The sequence below is a fragment of the Heterodontus francisci genome, chromosome 31 (genome assembly GCF_036365525.1).
Source record: "Heterodontus francisci isolate sHetFra1 chromosome 31, sHetFra1.hap1, whole genome shotgun sequence".
Lineage (NCBI taxonomy): Eukaryota > Metazoa > Chordata > Chondrichthyes > Heterodontiformes > Heterodontidae > Heterodontus > Heterodontus francisci.
The window spans coordinates 59,637,212-59,659,338 of record NC_090401.1 but is presented as its reverse complement, the minus strand read 5'-3'; positions in this window follow the sequence as shown (position 1 = coordinate 59,659,338).

Here is a 22,127-nt window from a genome sequence, read left to right as displayed (position 1 = left end):
TCAAGAAGATCACCCCCCTCAAATCTAAATCGGGGGACATAATCACTGACCAACGCAAACAGATGGACCGCTGGGTTGAGCACTACCTAGAACTGTACTCCAGGGAGAATGCTGTCACTGAGACTGCCCTCAATGCAGCCCAGCCTCTACCAGTCATGGATGAGCTGGACATACAGCCAACCAAATCGGAACTCAGTGATGCCATTGATTCCCTAGCCAGCGGAAAAGCCCCTGGGAAGGACAGCATTACCCCTGAAATAATCAAGAGTGCCAAGCCTGCTATACTCTCAGCACTACATGAACTGCTATGCCTGTGCTGGGACGAGGGAGCAGTACCCCAGGACATGCGCGATGCCAACATCATCACCCTCTATAAAAACAAAGGTGACCGCGGTGACTGCAACAACTACCGTGGAATCTCCCTGCTCAGCATAGTGGGGAAAGTCTTTGCTCGAGTCGCTCTGAACAGGCTCCAGAAGCTGGCCGAGCGCGTCTACCCTGAGGCACAGTGTGGCTTTCGTGCAGAGAGATCGACTATTGACATGCTGTTCTCCCTTCATCAGATACAGGAGAAATGCCATGAACAACAGATGCCCCTCTACATTGCTTTCATTGATCTCACCAAAGCCTTTGACCTCGTCAGCAGACGTGGTCTCTTCAGACTACTAGAAAAGATCGGATGTCCACCAAAGCTACTAAGTATCATCACCTCATTCCATGACAATATGAAAGGCACAATTCAACATGGTGGCTCCTCATCAGAGCCCTTTCCTATCCTGAGTGGTGTGAAACAGGGCTGTGTTCTCGCACCCACACTTTTTGGGATTTTCTTCTCCCTGCTGCTTTCACATGCGTTCAAATCCTCTGAAGAAGGAATTTTCCTCCACACAAGATCAGGGGGCAGGTTGTTCAACCTTGCCCGTCTAAGAGCGAAGTCCAAAGTACGGAAAGTCCTCATCAGAGAACTCCTCTTTGCTGACGATGCTGCTTTAACATCTCACACTGAAGAATGCCTGCAGAGTCTCATCGACAGGTTTGCGTCTGCTTGCAATGAATTTGGCCTAACCATCAGCCTCAAGAAAACGAACATCATGGGGCAGGATGTCAGAAATGCTCCATCCATCAATATTGGCGACCACGCTCTGGAAGTGGTTCAAGAGTTCACCTACCTAGGCTCAACTATCACCAGTAACCTGTCTCTAGATGCAGAAATCAACAAGCGCATGGGTAAGGCTTCCACTGCTATGTTCAGACTGGCCAAGAGAGTGTGGGAAAATGGCGCACTGACACGGAACACAAAAGTCCGAGTGTATCAGGCCTGTGTCCTCAGTACCTTGCTCTACGGCAGCGAGGCCTGGACAACGTATGCCAGCCAAGAGCGACGTCTCAATTCATTCCATCTTCGCTGCCTTCGGAGAATACTTGGCATCAGGTGGCAGGACTATATCTCCAACACAGAAGTCCTTGAAGCGGCCAACATCCCCAGCTTATACACACTACTGAGTCAGCGGCGCTTGAGATGGCTTGGCCATGTGAGCCGCATGGAAGATGGCAGGATCCCCAAAGACACATTGTACAGCGAGCTCGCCACTGGTATCAGACCCACCGGCCGTCCATGTCTCCGTTATAAAGACGTCTGCAAACGCGACATGAAATCGTGTGACATTGATCACAAGTCGTGGGAGTCAGTTGCCAGCATTCGCCAGAGCTGGCGGGCAGCCATAAAGACAGGGCTAAATTGTGGCGAGTCGAAGAGACTTAGTAGTTGGCAGGAAAAAAGACAGAGGCGCAAGGGAGAGCCAACTGTGCAACAGCCCCAACAAACAAATTTCTCTGCAGCACCTGTGGAAGAGCCTGTCACTCCAGAATTGGCCTTTATAGCCACTCCAGGCTCTGCTTCACAAACCACTGACCACCTCCAGGCGCGTATCCATTGTCTCTCGAGATAAGGAGGCCCAAAGAGAGTAGGCTAATGGGGCGGTAGTTGGCCGGGTTGGATTTGTCCTGCTTTTTGTGTACAGGACATACCTGGGCAATTTTCCACATTGCAGGGTAGATGCCAGTGTTGTAGCTGTACTGGAACAGCTTGGCTCGGGGCGCGGCAAGTTCTGGAGCACAGGTCTTCAGTACTATTGCCGGAATATTGTCAAGGCCCATAGCTTTTGCAGTATCCAGTGCCTTCAGTCATTTCTTGATATCACGTGGAGTGAATCGAATTGGCTGAAGTTTGGCATCTGTGATGCTGGGGACTTCAGGAGGAGGCCGAGATGGATCATCAACTCGGCACTTCTGGCTGAAGATTGTTGCAAATACTTCAGCCTTATCTTTCGCACTGATGTGCTGGGCTTCCCCCATCATTGAGGATGGGGATATTTGTGGAGCCACCTCCTCCAGTTAGTTGTTTAATTGTCCACCACCATTCACGGCTGGATGTGGCAGGACTGCAGAGCTTAGATCTGATCCGTTGGTTATGGGATCGCTTAGCTCTGTCTATCGCATGCTGCTTACGCAGTTTGGCATGCAAGTAGTCCTGGGTTGTTGCTTCACCAGGTTGACATCTCATTTTGAGGTATGCCCGGTGCTGCTCCTGGCATGCCCTCCTGCACTCTTCATTGAACCAGGGTTGGTCTCCTGGCTTGATGGTAATGGTAGAGTGGGGGATATGCCGGGCCATGAGGTTACAGATTGTGATTGAGTACAATTCTGCTGCTGCTGATGGCCCACAGCGCCTCATAGATGCCCAGTTTTGCATTGCTAGATCCATTCGAAATCTATCCCATTCAGCACGGTGATAGTGCCACTCCGTTGTCGTTGTCGTTTCCGGTGCCTAGGTCGATGCCGGGTGGTCCGTCCGGTTTCATTCCTTTTTATAGACTTCGTAGCGGTTAGGTACAACTGAGTGGCTTGCTAGGCCATTTCAGAGGGCATGTAAGAGTTAACCACATTGCTGTGGGTCTGGAGTCACATGTAGGCCAGACCAGGTAAGGACAGCAGATTTCCTTCCCTAAAGGACATTAGTGAACCAGATGGGTTTTTACAACAATCGACAATGGTTTCGTGGCCATCATTAGACTAGCTTTTAATTCCAGATTTATTAATTAAATTCAAATTCCACCTTCTGCCGTGGTGGGATTCGAACCCATGTCCCCAGAGAAATACCCTGGGTCTCTGGGTTACTAGTCCAGTGATAATACCACTATGCCACCGCCTACCCAATTGCAGTAGCGTGAGCTCCGGGTTTTGGAACTTGAGCGGCAGCTGGCGACACTGTGGTGCATTCATGAGGACGAGAGCTACGTGTACAGCACATTTATAGATGTGGTCACCCCAGAGCTTAAGAGTATGCAGGGAGAGAAGGAATGGGTGATCACCAGGCAGTCAAAAAGAATCAGGCAGGTCGTGCAGGAGACCCCTGAGTGCATCTCACTTTCCAACAGGTATTTAGTTCTGAATACTGAGGAAAGTGATGCTTCACCTGGGGAGTGCAGTCAGAGCCAAGTCCATGGCACCAAGGGTGGCTCAGCTGCACAGTGGGGTACAGGGAAGACTGGAAGAGCTCTAGTGATAAGCGGTTCAATAATCAGGGGAACAGACAGGCATTTCTGTGGCTGCAGTCATGAATCTAGGATGGTGTGTTGCCTCCCTGGTGCCAGGGTCAAGGATGTCACTGAGCGGCTGCAGAACATCCTGAAGGGGGAGGGTGAACAGCCAGCAGTCGTGGTCCACATCAGAACCAACGACATAGGTAGAAAGAGGGATGTGGTTCTGCAGTCAGAATTTAGGGAGCTAGGTAAGAAATTAGCAAGCAGGACCTCAAAAGTCGTCATCTCCGGATTACTCCCAGTGCCACGCGCAAGTGAGTATCGAAATAGAAGGATAAGACAGATGAATGTGTGGCTGGAAAGATGGTGCAGGAGGGAGGGCTTTGGATTCCTGTGTCATTGGGACCGGCTCTGGGGGAGTTGGGATCTGTACAGGCCGGACGGGTTGCACCTGAACAGAACCGGGACTGAGTTCCTTGCGGGACGTTTTGCTAGAGATGTTGCGGAGGGTTTAAACTAGTTTGGCAGGAGGATCGGGACCTGAGGATAGACTTAGTTGGGACAAAATCAGAAATGAAAATGGAAGGTGGAAAATTAATGGATGAATCTGGAAGTCAGAGGAAACAAAGGTTAGAAAATTTAAAAAAAGAGTTTGGCAGTGCTCAAGGGTATCTATTTCAATGCAAGAAGTATAACAAATAAAGCAGATGAGCTGAGGGCACAGATAGACACATGGCAGTGTGATATCATAACTATTACAGAAACATGGCTTAAGGAGGGACAGGAATGGCAGCTCAACATTCCTGGTTACAGGGTTTTCAGGCGCGATAGAGAAGGGGATAAGAAAGGAGGGGGAGTGGCAATTTTGGTCAAGAAAACTATGACAGCTGTGAGGAGGGATGATTTTTTTTTATTCATTCATGGGAGGTGGGCGTCGCTGGCCAGGCCAGCATTTATTGTCCATCCCTAATTGCCCTTAAGAAGGGCATGTTGAGAAGGGCATATGTTGGAAGGTTCATCAAATGAGGCCATATGGATTGAGCTAAGGAACAAAAAAGGGGCAATCACACTGCTGGGAGTGTACTATAGAACCCCAAACAGACAGGGGAGATAGAAGAGAAGATATGTAGGCAAATCTTTGAGAAGTGCAAGAACAATAGGGCCGTAATAGTAGGGGATTTTAATTTTCCCAATATTAACTGCAATAGTTTAGTGTGAAAGGAATTGAGGGAGCAGAATTCTTGAGGTGCATTTAGGAGAACTTTTTTGCCCCAGTACGTAGCAAGTCCAACAAGAGAGGGGGCAGTTTTAGACTTAGTTTTAGGAAATGAAGATGGCAGGTGGGAGGAGTGCAGTGGGAGAGCATTTTGGTGGTAGTGATCATAATTCAGTCAGTTTTAACATAATTATGGAAAAGGACAGAGAGAGAACAGGAGTTAGAATTCTCAACTGGGGCAAGGCCAATTTTACTAAACTGAGGAGTGATTTAGTGAAAGTGAACTGGAAACAGCTACTTGAAGGTAAATCAGTGTCAGAGCAGTGGGAGGCATTCAAAGGGGAGATTCAAGGGGTTCAGAGTCAACATGTTCCCACTAAGAAAAAGGGTGAGCCGGCCAAATCTAGAGTCCCATGGATGTCAAAGAACTTACAGGGTAAGATAAGGCAGAAAAGGAAAGCTTATATCCGACACCGAGAACTCAATACTACAGAAAGCCGAAAGGAGTATAGAAAGTGGAGGGGTGAAATCAAAAAGGAAATTAGGAAAGCAAAGAGAGGGCATGAAAGAATATTGGCAAGCAAAAGCAAGATGAACTCAAAGATGTTTTATCAATACTTTAAGAATAAGAGAATAACTAAGGAGAGAGTGGGGCCCATAAAAGACCACAAAGGTAACCTGTGTGTAGGGTCAGAAGATGTTGGTATGGTTCTTAATTAATACTTTGTGTCTGTCTTCATAAAATAGATATTGTAGTTAAGGAGGAGGAGTGTGAAGTATTGGATGTGATAAACAATAGGGAGAGAGGACGTATTAATGGGATTAGCGTCCTTGAAAGTTGATAAATCACTTGGGCCAGATGAAATGTATCCTAGGCTGTTAAAAGAAGCAAGAGAGGAAATAGCAGAAGATCTGACCATCATTTTCCAGTCCTCACTGGATACAGGTGTGGTGCCTGAGGATTGGAGAACTGCGAACGTGTAGCTCTGTTTAAAAAGGGAGTGAAGGATCGACCGAATAATTACAGGCCAGTCAGTCTAACCTCAGTAGTGGGAAAATTATGGGAATCTACTCTGAGAGACAGGATAAACTGTCACTTAGAAAGGCACAGATTAATCAAGGATTGTCAGCATGGATTTGTTAAGGGAAGATCTTATTTGAACAACTTGATCAAATTTTTTGAAGAAGTAACAAGAAAGATAGAGGAGGGTAGTGCAGTTGATGTTGTCTACATGGATTTTAGCAAGGCTTTTGACAATGTCCCACATGGCAGACTGGTTAAAAAACAAAATCCCATGCGATCCCAGGGAAATGCAGCAAGGTGGATACAAAATTGGCTTAGTGGCAGAAAACAAAGGGTGATTGTTGACGGGTGTTCTTACGACTGGAGGGCTGTTTCCAGTGGCATTCCACAGGTCTCAGTACGGGGTCCCCTGCTTTTTGTGGTACATATTAACGATTTGGATGTAAATGTAGGGGGGCATGATCAAAAAGTTTACAGACGACACAAATATCAGCCATGTGGTAGATAGTGAGGAGGATAGCTGTAGGCTGCAGGAAGATGGGCAGAATAGTAGCAAATAGAATTCAACCTGGAGAAAAGTGAGGTGATGCATTTGGGGAGATTAAACAAGGCAAAGGAATACACGATTAATGGGAAAATACTGAGAAGTGTAGAGGAAGTGAGGGACCTTGGAGAGAATATCCACAGATCCCTGAAGGTAGCAGGACAGGTCGATAGGATGGTTAAGAAGGCATATGGAATCCTTTCCTTTATTAGCCGAGGTATAGAAGAAGGGTCACTGACCCTTCTGAAGAAGGGTCACTGACCTGAAACGTTAACTCTGCTTCTCTCCCCACAGATTTACGAGGATGCTGCCAGGACTGGAAAAATGCAGCTATGAGGAAAGATTGGATAAGCTGGGGTTGTTCTCCTTGGAACAGAGAAAGTTGAGGGGAGATCTGATTGAAATGTACAAAATTTTGAGGGGCCTGGATAGAGTAGAGGTGAAGGGTCTATTCACCTTAGCAGAGAGGTCAGTGACGAGGGGGCATGGATTTAAAGTGAATGGTAGAAAAAATAGAGGGGAGATGAGGAAAATCCTTTTCATCCCGAGGGTGGTGATGGTCTGGAACTCACTGCCTGAAAGGGTAGTTGAAGCAGAAACTCTCAACTCATTCAAAAGGAGTCTGGATATGCACCTCAAGTGCCGTAATCTGCAGGTCTACGGATCAAATGCTGGAAGGTGGGATTAGAATAGGTGGATCTTTTTTGGCTGGCACAGACTTGATGGCCCAAGTGGCCTCTTTCTGTGCCTTAAACTTTCTATGATTCTATGCTATTAAAGAGTGAAAGGAAATCAGTGCTTTTAACTTGCTGGTTTTCTGTGTATGGGAAGACCTCAATGTGATTGGCTCCTTACCCTGCTTAATGACATCACTGTTGCTGGACACCTGTAGATCCCTTTGACTTGGCGCCAGTTTCTAGATTTTTGTGGGCAGCTCCTATCAAGGTCAGCGGTGAGTGGCGTCACTTCACCACAAATCAGGGTCATTATTTGGGCTAATACTTCGTGCAGTACTGAGGGGATGCTGCAAAGTGACAGGGCAAAGTGGAGAGGCTGCGGATCACAGAAAACAATGTTTTTCATCTCTATTGAGGTCAAAGGCCAATATTGAAAACTGAATAAATGATTGTTATTTTTCCTAATGGTACAAATTCTTAGACATGCATTTAATTATTGTACTAAGCAAGCAATGTTATACTCCATTAGGAAATGAAAGGAGGCTTAGTCATTTACGGATGACACAGCAACAGAATACTCAATAGATCCATAACTTTACAAATCTTTACTGGAAATTACATCTTTTCAGAATCGTATGAATTCCCTTTATTTGTAATATGTTCTTTTTGTATTCAAGCACATTGCATCTGGTTGCCTGCAGGACATGGTGGCTGCAGTCACTGACTGCTGTACTTTGTACAGAGAGCCATGCACTGATGTGTGTGGGCGTCTCTGTATTTTGATCTAAATGTAATCATTAGCAGTAGCGTGGATTGAAATTCTGATGACGGGGAATTGCGACTACACACCTAATGATGTACAAAACAATAAAAATTGCAGCACAAAGAGTCCCTGGCAGGATGTTGTGCTCAAGTGCATCATGTACAATCTATGTGTTAATTCCCAAGCCTCAATCAATGAGAAGTTAATGAGTTTTTATGTTTTGAGTCTAACAAAAGATACAGTGATCGGGAAATGGTAGATCTGTGCTGTATGTATTTCCAATTTCCAATACTTGTTTGTCAATGTAATCTTTTAGTTTGCAGGTCCTTCCATTTCATATGTTAATGGGATATTGATTGTGAATCGAAATCTGTCCGATTTTTCAGTATCACATTCCAGAATTTGGAACCCTCCAGCGATTTAGTTGTGGTGAAACGTGTATTAAACTGTTATTTTGCAAAACTGAGCAGTAATTGTGTGAAAAGGATCTTGTCTGCACAGGAGTCCTATAGAGAAACATATTGTTGTTTATGGAATGCCTATGTTGAAATTAAATGTTTAGATGTGTGCTTTAACTCCCCAATAGCTCCACCAATAACCACACATACCAGATTGCTGCCAGGTTCAATCTCCAGTCAGTGCTGAATTCATGGATGGCATTTAGAACTATTGTAAGGATAATGTGATTGACTTCAGCATCCCTGAATCATAGAAAAATTATAGCAGAGAAGGAGGCCATTCAGCCCATCGTGTCTACGCTGGCTGAAAAATCTAGCCGCCCAATCTAATCTGACTTTACAGCACCAGGTCTGTAGCCTTGCAGGTTACAGCACTTCAGGTGCATGTCCAGCTACCTTTTAAATGAGTTGAAGGTTTCTGCCTCCACCACCATTCCTGGGAGTGAATTCCAGACACCCACCACCCTCTGGGCGAAAAAGTTTTACCTCATGTCGCCTCTAATCCTTCTACCAATCACCTTAAATCTGTGCCCCCTGGTATTTGACCTCTCCGCTAGGGGAAACGGGCCCTTCCTGTCTCCAGGAATTTACAATTTATAGAAATGACCTAGTTGAAGGGACTGAAGGTATGGTTGTTAAATTTTCTGATGACACAAAGATGGGTAGGAAAATAACTTGTGAAGAGGACATAAGGAGGCTACAAAGGGATATAGATAGGTTAAGTGAGTGGGCAAAAACCTGGCAAATGGTGTATAATGTGGGAATGTTAGAAATTGTCCACTTTGGCAGGAAGAATAAAAAAGAAGCATATTATCTAAATGGTGAGAGTCTGCAGAGCTCTGAGATGCAGAGGGATCTGGGTGTCCTAGTGCATGAATTGCAAAAGGTAAGTATGCAGGTACAACACGTAATTAGGAAAGCTAATAGAATGTTATCGTTTATCGCGAGGGGAATTGAATACAAAAGTATGGAGGTTATGCTTCAGATATACAGGGCATTGCTGAGACCACATCTGGAGTACTGTGTACAGTACTGGTCTCCTTATTTAAGGAAGGATGTAAATGCATTGGAGGCAGTACAGAGAAGGTTTACTAGACTAATACCTGGAATGGGCGGGCTGTCTTACGAGGAAAGATTGGACAGGCTATGTTTGTATCTGCTGGAATTTAGAAGAATAAGAGGCGACTTGATTGAAACATATAAGATCCTGAGGGGTCTTGACAGGGTGGATGAGGAAAGGATGTTTCCCTTTATGGAAGAATCTAGAACTAGGAGTCACTGTTTAAAAATAAGGGGTGACCCATTTAAGACAAAGATGAGGAGAAATTTGTTCTCTCAGAGGGTCGTGAATCTTTGGAATTCTCTTCCTCAAAAGACGGTGGAAACAGAGTCTTTGAATATTTTTAAGGCAGAGGTAGATGGATTCTTGATAAGCCAGGTTATCGGGGGTAGGTGGAAATGTGGAGTAATCAGTTCAGCCATGAACTTATTGAATGGCGGAGCAGGCTCAAAGGGCCAAGTGGCCTACTCCTGCTCCTAATTCGTATGTTCGTACTCACACTTCTCTGGATTAAATTCCAATTGCCATTTTCCACCCACTCAACCAAACCATTGATACAATTCTGGAGTCTACAGCTATCCTCTTCACTATCAACTACATTGTCAATTTTTGTGTCATCAGCACATTTCCCATTATCCCACATTTAAGTCCAAATCATTAATATATACTACAAACAGCAAGGGTCCCAACACTGAGCCCTGTAGAATACCACTTGAAACCGCTTTCCATTCGCAAAAACTTACCCTTTGTTTCCTGCCAACTTTGGATCCAACCTGCCACAATCCCCTGTATCCCATGGGCATTCATTTCTCAGACCAGTCTGCCATGAGGAGCCTTGTCAAATGCCTTACTAAAATCCATGTAGACCACATCCATTGCACTACCCTCATCAAACCTCCTTGCTACTTCCTCAAAAAAATTAATCGAGTTAGTAAGACATGACCTTCCCTTAACAAATCCATGCTGACTATCCCTGATTAATCTGTGCCTTTCTAAGTGGCGGTTTATCCTGTCCCTCAGAATTGATTCTAATAATTTACCCACCACTGAGGTCAGACTGACCAGCCTATAATAATTTGGCCTATCCCTCGCACCCTTTTTTAAACAATGGTATAATGTTTGCAGACCTCCAATCCTCTGTCACCTTATCCTTATCCAGTGAGGATTTGAAGATGATTCTCAGCGCATTTGCTATTTCCTCCCGAGCTTCCTTTAACAACCTGGATGCAATCCATCTGGCCCTGGTGATTTATCCACTTTCAAGGATGTCAGACCCTCTCTCGATATGCTTATCGTATCTAATATTTCACACTCCTCCTCTTTTACTACAATGTCAGCATCATCCCTCTCATTAAGAACCCTGCCCACCTCTTCTGCCTGCATGTACAAGTTCCCTTGTATATCTCTGATAGGCCCTACCCTTCCCTTAGTTACCCTCTTGCTCTTAATGTACTGATAAAACATCTTTGGGTTTTCCTTGATTTTACCTGCCAACAATTTTTCACGTCCTCTCTTTGCTTTTCTAATTTCCTTTTTTATTTCACCCCTGCACTTTCTATACTCTTCTAGGCTTTCTAAAGTATTAAGATTTTCGTGATCGTCATAAGCTTTCTTTTTCTGCTTTAACTTACCCTGTGAGCTTCTAGATAACCAGGGGGCTCTAGATTTGACCGTACCACCTTTTATCTTTGTGGGGACATGCCGACACTGTGCCTGTAGAATCTCACTTTTGAATGCCTCTCATTGGTTTGCCACTGATTTTCCTTCAAGTAGCTGTATCCAGTGCACTTTCACCAGGTCACCTGTCAGTTTCTTAAAATTTGCCTTCCCCCAATTTAGAACTTTTACTCCTGTTTTATCTTTGTCCTTTTCCATGATTATGCTAAAACTAACTGTATTATGGTCGCTATCTCCAAAATGGTCACCCACTGCTACTTCATTCACTTGCCCAGTTCATTACCGAAGACTAAATCTAGAATTGTGCCCACTCTTGTTGGACTTGTTACGTGCTGGCTCAAAAAGTTCTCTTGAATGCAGTTCACGAATTTTGTGCCCTCTGTGCCCTTCACACTGTTTGTATCCCAGTTGATATTGGGGTAATTGAAATCCCCAACTATTATTGCCCTATAATTTTTGCACTCAGATATTTGCCTACATATTTGTTCTTCCGCCCCCCCTCTCGCTATTTGGGGGTCTATAGTACAATTCTAGTAGTGTGGCTGACCCTTTTTTATTTCTGATCTCCACCCATAAGGCCCAATTTGATGATTCATTTAGCATATCATCCCTCCTCACAGCTGTTGATTCCTTAACCAATAATGCTACACCCCCCCTCCTTTTTTATCCCCCTCTCTATCCTGCCTGAAAACTCTAAAACCCTGCAGTGGAGGGAAAAATTAGCCACAATTTCTTCCCCTGACTCAATATTCCCTGGCCATTATTCCATGACCTCAGTTGGAAAAAGCTTATTTGCATACTAGAGAAGGACAGAAATTCTGATGAAAGATCACTGACCTGAAACGTTAACTCTGCTTCTCTCTCCACACATGCTGCCAGACCTGCTGAGTATTTCCAGCACTTTGTTTTTTATTAAGGACCGAAGTGCTGCTGCTAATGGTCAAACTAACAACACTACTGAGCCGGATTTTAACTCATCAAAATTGCCATTAATGGGACAATAACAGCCTCAAAATGGGGTTAATGTCAACACTGTGGCTTCCGCCATTTTTAAAGCGGTCTTCCCTTAGGCAGTCGGAGCACATATCTGTTTTTAGATTCTCTTCATTATGCTAATTGGGATTCTATGATGTAATTAAAACCAATTTTAAGGATGAAGTGTCCTGTTGCTGTGTAGTCTGACCACATGTCTTGGAACTAAGCAGCCTAATCAATGGTCCTTAAAGATACCCCAGCTGGCATTTTCAAACATGAGCCCAAGACTTCTCCCAAATTATATCTTCAGCTGCTGCTGGCCCAGGGCTTTCCCCCACTCCCCCATCTCCATCCACCTTACCCAGTCTCACCTGTAGTCATCCCAACAAGCCCAAAGCTGGTTAACTGCAGGCACAAGCCTGTTCAGAAGGTGCAGCTCACTGGAGGCCTGGATACGATGTCTGAGATTGGAAATAGCTGAGGCCTCCCACCAGCAGGAACAGGCTGCTGCCTGAAAATTAAATTCCACGCCACCATTGCAGCTTGCAGATAAGGTTGAGTGCCTCACTTGACTGAGATGTCAGATGTTGGCCAGTAACATGACACTGTGCCTTCAATTTGGCGAGAAAAGTGCAGGGGAATAAATGAGCACATCAAGAAAAATACATTCACTAACTAATCAGCCTTAAATTTAGAAGAATCTGTTTTCAATACTGCCTCAACTAGAGTATTGTGTTCAGTTCTGGGCATCACACTTTAGCAAGGATTTGAATGCATTAGAGAGGGTGCAGAAAAGGTTGCAGGGATGAGAGACCTCAGTTATGTGGCTGGATTGAAGAAGCTGGAGCTGTTCTCCTCAGATAAGAGAGTTTGAGTGGAGATATGATAGAGGTGTTCAAAATAACAAAGGTTCAAGACAGAGTAGATAAAGAGAAGCTGTTTACATTAGCAGAAGGGTTGAGAACCAAAGGACACAGATTTAAAGTGATTTCAACTTTCCCAACATTAATTGGAATAGGCACCGTGTTAAGGGCTTAGATGGAGTGGAGTTCTTAAAATGTATACAGGAGAACTTTTTAGCTCAATATGTAGAGGATCCAACAAGGGAGGGTGCAGTGCTGGACCTAATTCTGGGGAATGAAGTCGGACAGGTGGTTGATGTGTTGGTGGGGGAGCATTTTGGTGATAGCGACCACAACATGGTACAATTTAAGCTTGTTATGGAGAAAGAAATAGACAAGTTGCAAAAAAAGGTTTTGGATTGGGGGAGAGCGAATTTTAGTAAAATAAGGCAGGATCTGGCCAAGGTAGACTGGAAAGAGTTACTTGTCGGGAAATCTACAGAAGAGCAGTGGGGGGCATTCAAAAAGGAAATGGGGAGGGTACAGGCCCAACATGTTCCCTCTAGGGTAATAGGTAGGAGCAACAAGCCCAGAGAACCATGGATGACCAGAAACATTCAGGGTACGATGAGAAGGAAAAGAGAGGCTTTTAGCAAATACAAGGAGAGCAAATCAATGGAAGCATTAGTGGAGTACAGAAAGTGTAGGATGGAACTAAAGAAAGCAATTAGGAGAGCAAAGAGGGGATATGAGAAAGCTCTGGCTGGTAAAAGTAAGGAAAATCCCAAGATATTCTATAAGTATATCAATGGGAAGAGGATAACCAGGGAAAGAGTAGGACCCATTAGGGACCAAGGGGGAAATTTGTGGGTGGAGCCAGAGGACATTGGTAGGGTGTTGAACGAATACTTCACATCTGTCTTCACCCAAGAGAATGAGGATGTAGATATGGAACTTAAAGTGAGCAAATTGTCATAGGGAGTGACAAGGTATTGGAGGTTTTGGAAGGCGTAAAAGTGGACAAATCTCCAGGTCCGGACAATTTGTGTCCCAGGATTCTGTGGGAGGTGAGGGTGGAGATTGCAGGGGCTCTGCCCCTAATTTTTAATTCCTCTCTGGCCACGGGGGAGGTGCCAGAGGACTGGAGAACAGCTAATGTGGTCCCACTATTTAAGAAAGGTTGTAGAGATAAGCCAGGGAACTACAGACCAGTGAGTCTCATGTCAGTGATAGGGAAACTATTGGAGAAAATTCTGAAGGAGAGAATCTATCTCCACTTGGAGAGGCAAAATTTGATTAGGAATAGTCAGCATGGCTTTGTCAGAGGGAGGTCATGCCTAACAAATTTGATTGAATTTTCTGAGCATGTGACCAGGTGTGTAGATGAGGGTAGTACAGTTGATGTAGTTTACATGGATTTCAGCAAAGCTTTTGACAAGGTCCCACATGGGAGACTTATCAAGAAAGCAAATGCACATGGGATACAGGGTAACTTGATAAGGTGGATTCAAAATTGGCTTAGCTGTAGGAGACAGAGAGTGATGACAGATGGCTGTTTTAGTGACTGGAAGTCAGTGTCCAGTGGCGTACCACAGGGATCTGTGCTGGGTCCCCTATTGTTTGTCATTTATATAAACGACATAGATGACTATGTGGGGGGTAGGATCAGTAAGTTCGCGGATGACACAAAGATTGGCCGAGTGGTTAACAGTGAGGTGGAGTGTCTTATGTTACAGGAAGATATAGACGGGATGGTCAAATGGGCAGAAAAGTGGCAGATGGAATTTCACGCTGAAAAGTGTGAGGTGATACACTTTGGAAGGAGCAATGTGACAGGGAAGTATTCAATGAATGGCCTGACACTGGGATGTTCAGAGGAACAAAGGGACCTTGGCGTGTTTGTCCATAGATCTCTGAAGGCAGAAGGGCAGGTTAATAGGGTGGTGAAAAAGGCATATGGGACACTTGCCTTTATCAATCGAGGCATAAATTACAAAAGCAGGGAGGTCATGTTGGATTTGTACAGAACTTTGGTAAGGCCACAGCTGGAGTATTGTGTGCAATTCTGGTCGCCACATTATAGGAAGGATGTGATTGCGTTGGAGGGGGTGCAGAGGCGATTCACCAGGATGTTGCCTGGGATGGAATATTTAAGCTATGAAGAGAGGTTGGATAGGCTTGGGTTGTTTTCACTGGAGCAGAGAAGACTGAGGGGTGACCTGATCGAGGTGTACAAGATTATGAGGGGCACGGACAGGGTGGAGAGGGAGCAGCTGTTCCCCTTAGTTGAAGCGTCAGTTACGAGGGGTCACAAGTTTAAGGTGAGGGGCAGGAGGTTTAAGGGGGATTTGAGGAAGATCTTTTTTACCCAGAGGGTGGTGACGGTCTGGAATGCCCTGCCTGGGAGGGTGGTAGAGGCGGGTTTCCTCACATCCTTTAAAAAGTACTCGGATGAGCACTTGGTACGTCATAACATTCAAGGCTACAGGGCAAGTGCTGGCAAATGGGATTAGGTAGACAGGTGAGGTGTCTTTAATGCATCGGTGCAGACTCGATGGGCCGAAGGGCCTCTTCTGCACTGTATCATTCTGTGATTCTGTGATTCTGTGATTAAAGTGATTGGCAAAAAGAAATCAAATGTGCCATGAGGAAAACTCATTTACACAGTAAGTGGTTAGTGGAATGTAGTATGTGAGAGTGTGATGAAAGGCAGATTCAATTGCGGCTTTCAAAAGGGAATTAGATAAGAACTGGAAGGGAAAAAAAACTTGCACGGGGAAAGGGCAGAGGAGTGGGACAAGCTAAATTGCTTTTGCAGAGAGCCAGCATGGGCTCAACAAGCTGAATTCTCTCCTTCTGTGCTGAAACCATTCTATGATTCTAAAATACTTTGTAAGTCAGGGGAAATCACATAATTGATTTCATTTAAAGGTTCAGTATTGATTAGTAAACCGACCTTGAAATATAAGCAAAATAGTGCAAATGCTGGAGATCTGAAATAAAAACAGAAAGTGCTGGAGGAGCTCATTAGATCTGGCAGCATCTGTAGACAGAGAAACGGGGTAATTATAACTACCTCCTCCCCACCTATGACAGAAGAAAGAGTTTGGACGTGTCTGAGTTTCCTGCTCAGGAGAGGCGGATCTGTCATTATAAGATGTAAGTAAGGCTCCATTCCTCAGATTTTTGGCAGCCATTTGAATTTCTGGCTGGCCAGCAGGGTTTCTCAGTCAGGGAAACCTGGCAGTTAAAGGGAGGTGGGAGCAGCCGAATCCAGCAGGTAAGCTACTTTCCAACACTGCTTGTGGGCCAGAAGGAGCAGGATTGCTTTCCCCCACCCCAGCACCTCAAGAAAATCTTCTGTGATTGGCCAACACCCCCCAAAAAATCCAGATCTCCTGTTCTCCTTCCCTCCAGATTGCCAGTCTGACCACCACAAACGAAGTGGAATGCTATCCTTTATTACGAGAGGAATTGAAAATAAAAGTAAGGATGTTATGCTTCAGTTATGCAGGGCATTGGTGAATATTGCGTGCAGTTTTGGTCTCCTTATTTAAGGAAGGATGTAAATGCATTGGAGGCGGTTCAGAGGAGATTTACTAGATTGATACCTGGAATGAGAGGATTGCCTTATGAGTAAAGGTTGGAGAGACTGGGTTTGTTTTCACTGGAGTTTAGAAGGGTCGGGGGGAGTCTGATTGAAGTTTATAAGATCCTAAACAGTCTTGACAAGGTGGATGTGGAAAGGATGTTTCCTCTTGTGGGCGAGTCCAGAACTCAGGGGCACTGTTATAAAATTAGGGGTCGCCCTTTTAGGACAGAGATGAGGAGATTTTTTTTTCCCTGAGGGTTGTGCGATTTTGGAACTCTCTGCCTCAGAAGGTGGTGCAAGGGGAGTCACTGAATATTTTTAAAGCGGAGGTAGATAGATTCTTGTCAGGCAAGGGAATCAAATGTTATCAGGGGTAGATGGGAGTGTGGAATTTGAGACAGAAATGATTAGCCATGATCTTATTGAAAGGTGGAGCAGGCTAGAGGAGCCGAATGGCCTACTCCTGCTTCTAATTCGTATGTTTGTATGTTCAAAGTAAATAAATTGATGATAAGATCCTACCATTAAATTGGGCATGATCTCCACATTCCCATTCCACAATTCCCCCAACCCTCAGCAGACATGTGCCCCTGTTCCCTCCCCGTAAATATTGGGGCCAAGGTCCCATTTAATAACTTTTCATCAGAATTACGCAGTGATATCATTTGATACAGTCTGATTTCACATCCTTATGTACTTGTTGTTAAATTAGTTCCCCTGATGGAACAATATTGACTTTGTAAAATGTATTTTTCCAAGCTATTACAGGGCTACAGCCAGTTAACATAAAACAGAAAATTTCCTTCTGATGTAATGACTTCTCCTATTTTAATATGTAATAATATGATATGATTCGGCAGGAGCTGGGGAATGTAGATTGGGAGCAGCTGTTTGAAGGTAAATCCACATTTGATATGTGGGAGGCTTTTAAAGAGAGGTTGATTAGCGTGCAGGAGAGACATGTTCCTGTGAAAATGAGGGATAGAAATGGCAAGAATAGGGAACCATGGATGACAGGTGAAATTGTGAGACTAGCTCAGAGGAAAAAGGAAGCATACATAAGGTCTAGGAGGCTGAAGAAAGAATATCGGGAATGTAGGACCAATCTGAAACGAGGAATTAAGAGGGCTAAAAGGGGTCATGAAATATCTTTAGCAAACAGGGTTAAGGAAAATCCCAAAGCCTTTTATTCATATATAAGGAGCAAGAGGGTAACTAGAGAAAGGATTGGCCCACTCAAGGACAAAGGAGGAAAGTTATGCGTGGAGTCAGAGAAAATGGGTGAGATTCTAAACGAGTACTTTGCATCGGTATTCACCGAGGAGAGGGACATGACGGATGTTGAGGTTAGGGACAGATGTTTGATTACTCTCGGTCAAGTCGGCATAAGGAGGGAGGAAGTGTTGGGTATTCTAAAAGGCATTAAGGTGGACAAGTCTCCAGGTCCGGACGGGATCTATCCCAGGTTACTGTGGGAAGCGAGAGAGGAAATAGCTGGGGCCTTAACAGATATCTTTGCAGCATCCTTAAACATGGGTGAGGTCCCGGAGGACTGGAGAATTGCTAATGTTGTCCCCTTGTTTAAGAAGCGTAGCAGGGAAAATCCAGGTAATTATAGACCGGTGAGCCTGACGCCAGTGGTAGGGAAGCTGCTGGAGAAGATACTGAGGGATAGGATCTATTCCCATTTGGAAGAAAATGGGCTTATCAGTGATAGGCAACATGGTTTTGTGCAGGGAAGGTCATGTCTTACCAACTTAATAGAATTCTTTGAGGAAGTGACAAAGTTGATTGATGAGGGAAGGGCTGTAGATGTCATATACATGGACTTCAGTCAGGTGTTTGATAAGGTTCCCCATGGTAGGATGATGGAGCAAGTGAAGTCGCATCGGGTCCAGGGTGTACTAGCTAGATGGATAAAAAACTGCCTGGGCAACAGGAGACAGAGAGTAGCAGTGGAAGGGAGTTTCTCAAAATGGAGACGTGTGACCAGTGGTGTTCCACAGGGATCCGTGCTGGGACCACTGTTGTTTGTGATATACATAAATGATTTGGAGGAAGGTATAGGTGGTCTGATTAGCAAGTTTGCAGACGACACTAAGATTGGTGGAGTAGCAGATAGTGAAGGGGACTGTCAGAGAATACAGCAGAATATAAATAGATTGGAGAGTTGGGCAGAGAAATGGCAGATGGAGTTCAATCAGGGCAAATGCGAGGTGATGCATTTTGGAAGATCCAATTCAAGAGTGAACTATACAGTAAATGGAAAAGTCCTGGGGAAAATTGATGTACAGAGAGATTTGGGTGTTCAGGTCCATTGTTCCCTGAAGGTGGCAACGCAGGTCAATAGAGTGGTCAAGAAGGCATACGGCATGCTTTCCTTCATCGGACGGGGTATTGAGTACAAGAGTTGGCAGGTCATGTTACAGTTGTATAGGACTTTGGTTCGGCCACATTTGGAATACTGCGTGCAGTTCTGGTCGCCACATTACCAAAAGGATGTGGATGCTTTGGAGAGGGTGCAGAGGAGGTTCACCAGGATGTTGCCTGGTATGGAGGGCGCTAGCTATGAAGAGAGGTTGAGCAGATTAGGATTATTTTCATTAGAAAGGCGGAGGTTGAGGGGGGACCTGATTGAGGTGTACAAAATCATGAGAGGTATAGACAGGTTGGATAGCAAGAAGCTTTTTCCCAGAGTGGGGGATTCAATTACTCGGGGTAACGAGTTCAAAGTGAGAGGGGAAAAGTTTAGGGGGGATATGCGTGGAAAGTTCTTTACGCAGAGGGTGGTGGGTGCCTGGAACGCTTTGCCAGTGGAGGTGGTGGAAGCGGGCACGATAGCGTTTTTTAAGATGTATCTAGACAGATACATGAATGGGCAGGAAGCAAAGAGATACAGCCCCTTAGAAAATAGGCGACATGTTTAGATAGAGGATCTGGATCAGCGCAGGCTTGGAGGGCCGAAGGGCCTGTTCCTGTGCTGTAATTTTCTTTGTTCTTTCTTTGATTGGGATATTTGAAAAACAAACCTTGTTTAATGCAGCTTTGGGGCATGAGGCAAATGGACTCCATCTCTTTGTAGTTATTGAGTATTTTCCAACTGTTTTCAAGCTGATGTCTTCCCTGCAGTGATTATAAGCAATATTATAAGACATTGACAGAGTGAGCTTCAAACTATGATTCATTTCCTATCACTAAGGGAACCGAGCTGTGGGCAATATTAGCAAGTTAAAGGTAGCAATAGCATCACCCATAAACATGATCTATTGCGTCTGTGAATGGTCCCAGTGTTGCAATCTAACAGTGAGCAAATGAAATAATTCATATTTGCCAATCAGCATCCCGGTATGATTTAATGGTTGCTGTTTCCCCTGAACTGATTTGATTAATGAGATTGCGTTAGAATGAAACAAGTTAATTGTGTCTATCGGACTTAGCAGCAAACTTTAATTGCATGCACCATTACTGCTTATTACCTAGGGATATAATATCAGGAGGTGTATATGTCAAAGATCTGTTTCAACAAATGATGTAATGAAATCATGCATGTTTTATCAAAAACGTAAAATGGCACTGAACGTCACAGTGACTTTTAAACTTCATTGACTGCTGAATTATTTTGCTTTTGGGAGAGAGAGGAGTCTTTGACAGTTGGTAGCACTCTTCCTTCACAAGGTTCTGGTTTCAAGTTCCACTACAGGACTTGAGCACAAAATCAAGGTTGACACTCCAGCGCAGTACTGAGGGGAGTGCTGCAGTGTCGGAGGTGCTGTCTTTTGGTTGAGACTTTAAACTGAGGCCCTGTCTTCTCTCTGAGGTGGACATAAAAGAATAAGAGCAGAAGAGTTCTCCCCAGTGACCTGGGTCAATATTTATCCCTCAACCAACATCGCAAAAAACAGATTATCTAGTCATTATCAGATTGCTGTTTGTGGGAGCTTGCTGTGCACAAATTGGCTGCCGTGTTTCCAACATTACAACAGTGACTACACTTCAAAAGTACTTCACTTACTGTAAAGCATTTTGAGATGTCTGGTGGTCGTGAAAGGCACTAAATAAATGCAAGTCTTTTTCTTTTAGACAGCAATCACCTTCTGGCTGATTAACAGGAGGTACATTTTCATGTGAAGGGAGATGGGGAAATTGCAAGTTGAATCACTCCTCCCCCACCCATTTAAAATAATGACCAATTGGAGGCTAGATAGGTGATAAAATAGACTGAGGCTGTAGACACAGAACTAAAACATTATCCTTACTGAGCTCTCTAATGGGCATGAACCCACAACTAATAGATTCATCTTCAATTCATCACTTTACTGAAACTGACAATTTTCTTCCACATTGACTGCTGTAGAAAATAACATTCCTTAAAAAGTGCTTGTGTGTCTCACTGTGCCTTCCAAGCTTAAATATACGACTCTGAAATGTCTTAAAGCAAAGTAAACTGGCAATAGAATTAGATAAAGACATAATTATTGTTTCTCATATTTTGCTGTTTACAGCTGCTTCGAGAGATACTCCAAAAAATAGCTATAACTATTTTTAAAACCATTTCATACCTCCTCAAGGGCTGAAGTTGTTTGTCAAACTGACAAAGCACGTTATATTGAAATTAGCTCCAGCTGTATTCTGGGTTCAGTGCAGAATGCCCAATCACCAGAGATAATAATCTTTAACTAAAACCAAGTGGCTCAACCTTTTGCAGTAGGAATAACTGTGAGGCTATCAGCACTCACTATTATTATGAAGTAAGTCAGGCAACAACTTGCAGCATCTGCACATGAACACTAAACATTTGTCTTTACAAGTGTAGAGTTTCATTCCTTCAAATTTTAATTATTGGCGAGTTTAAAAAAAAGTAAAAGATATTTTTCACTTTTCTTTTCCGTCTTTTTTTCTCTCTTTCGTTCCCTCTCTCTTTTGCTTTCTGCTCCTGAATTAAATATTCTAAACTTACATTTCCTGGTTGAGACTCTGCATGTCTCAGTAAGAATTCTTCAAGGTGATTGATTTGAGGAGACACGCTGTTTCTTGCCCTGTCTACACAAGTCCCAGATCCTCTGTAAAGGGCAGCATGCTGTTTCAGACTCCTGATGACTGCAAGTTGCCATGCAAAAGCCCGCAAAAAGTTAGTGGGCAGCTGTAAGCATTAAGATGGGCAATGAGAATAAGTAAATAGACCTGTCGAAAAGTGGTGAAATCTGTTCTCAACAGTGAGCTAGAATGAAGAATGCTCCTGAGATTTGAGCCATGATCTGATTTTGAGGTGGATTTCTTATGGCCTTTGCTACTATTCTACTTGACATGTATTGATGTATATAATTGAAATAAGTCACTGCCTACGAGTGCATAAAAGCTTAAATTCTGTTGAACAGGTACAAATATGTTGTTCCCCAGTTCCCTCACAAGTCCACCAGTTCCATGCTTAAGAAAGTAGAGCAAACAATATAATCAAGGTTACAGTAGTGTAGATCAGTTCAATTAAGAACTGAAATTGTTTTGTTGCATCAAGACAGCATGTCAGTTCTGCCTGGGGATCGACAATATTGAATTGGTGAAGTGGTTGTTTTCTGAATCATGTCTTAGTAGTAATCTTTGCATTTGTACATAATTACTTCAATACTGAAGTGCTAGCAAAAGACAAAACTCTAACATACACATTCCCCAATCACTAATAAAAACTGATTGTCACTAGTAGGCATCATCACTCTAAGCATTCACATGAGAGTTCAATTGCCAACGTTTGTGGTTTAGCTA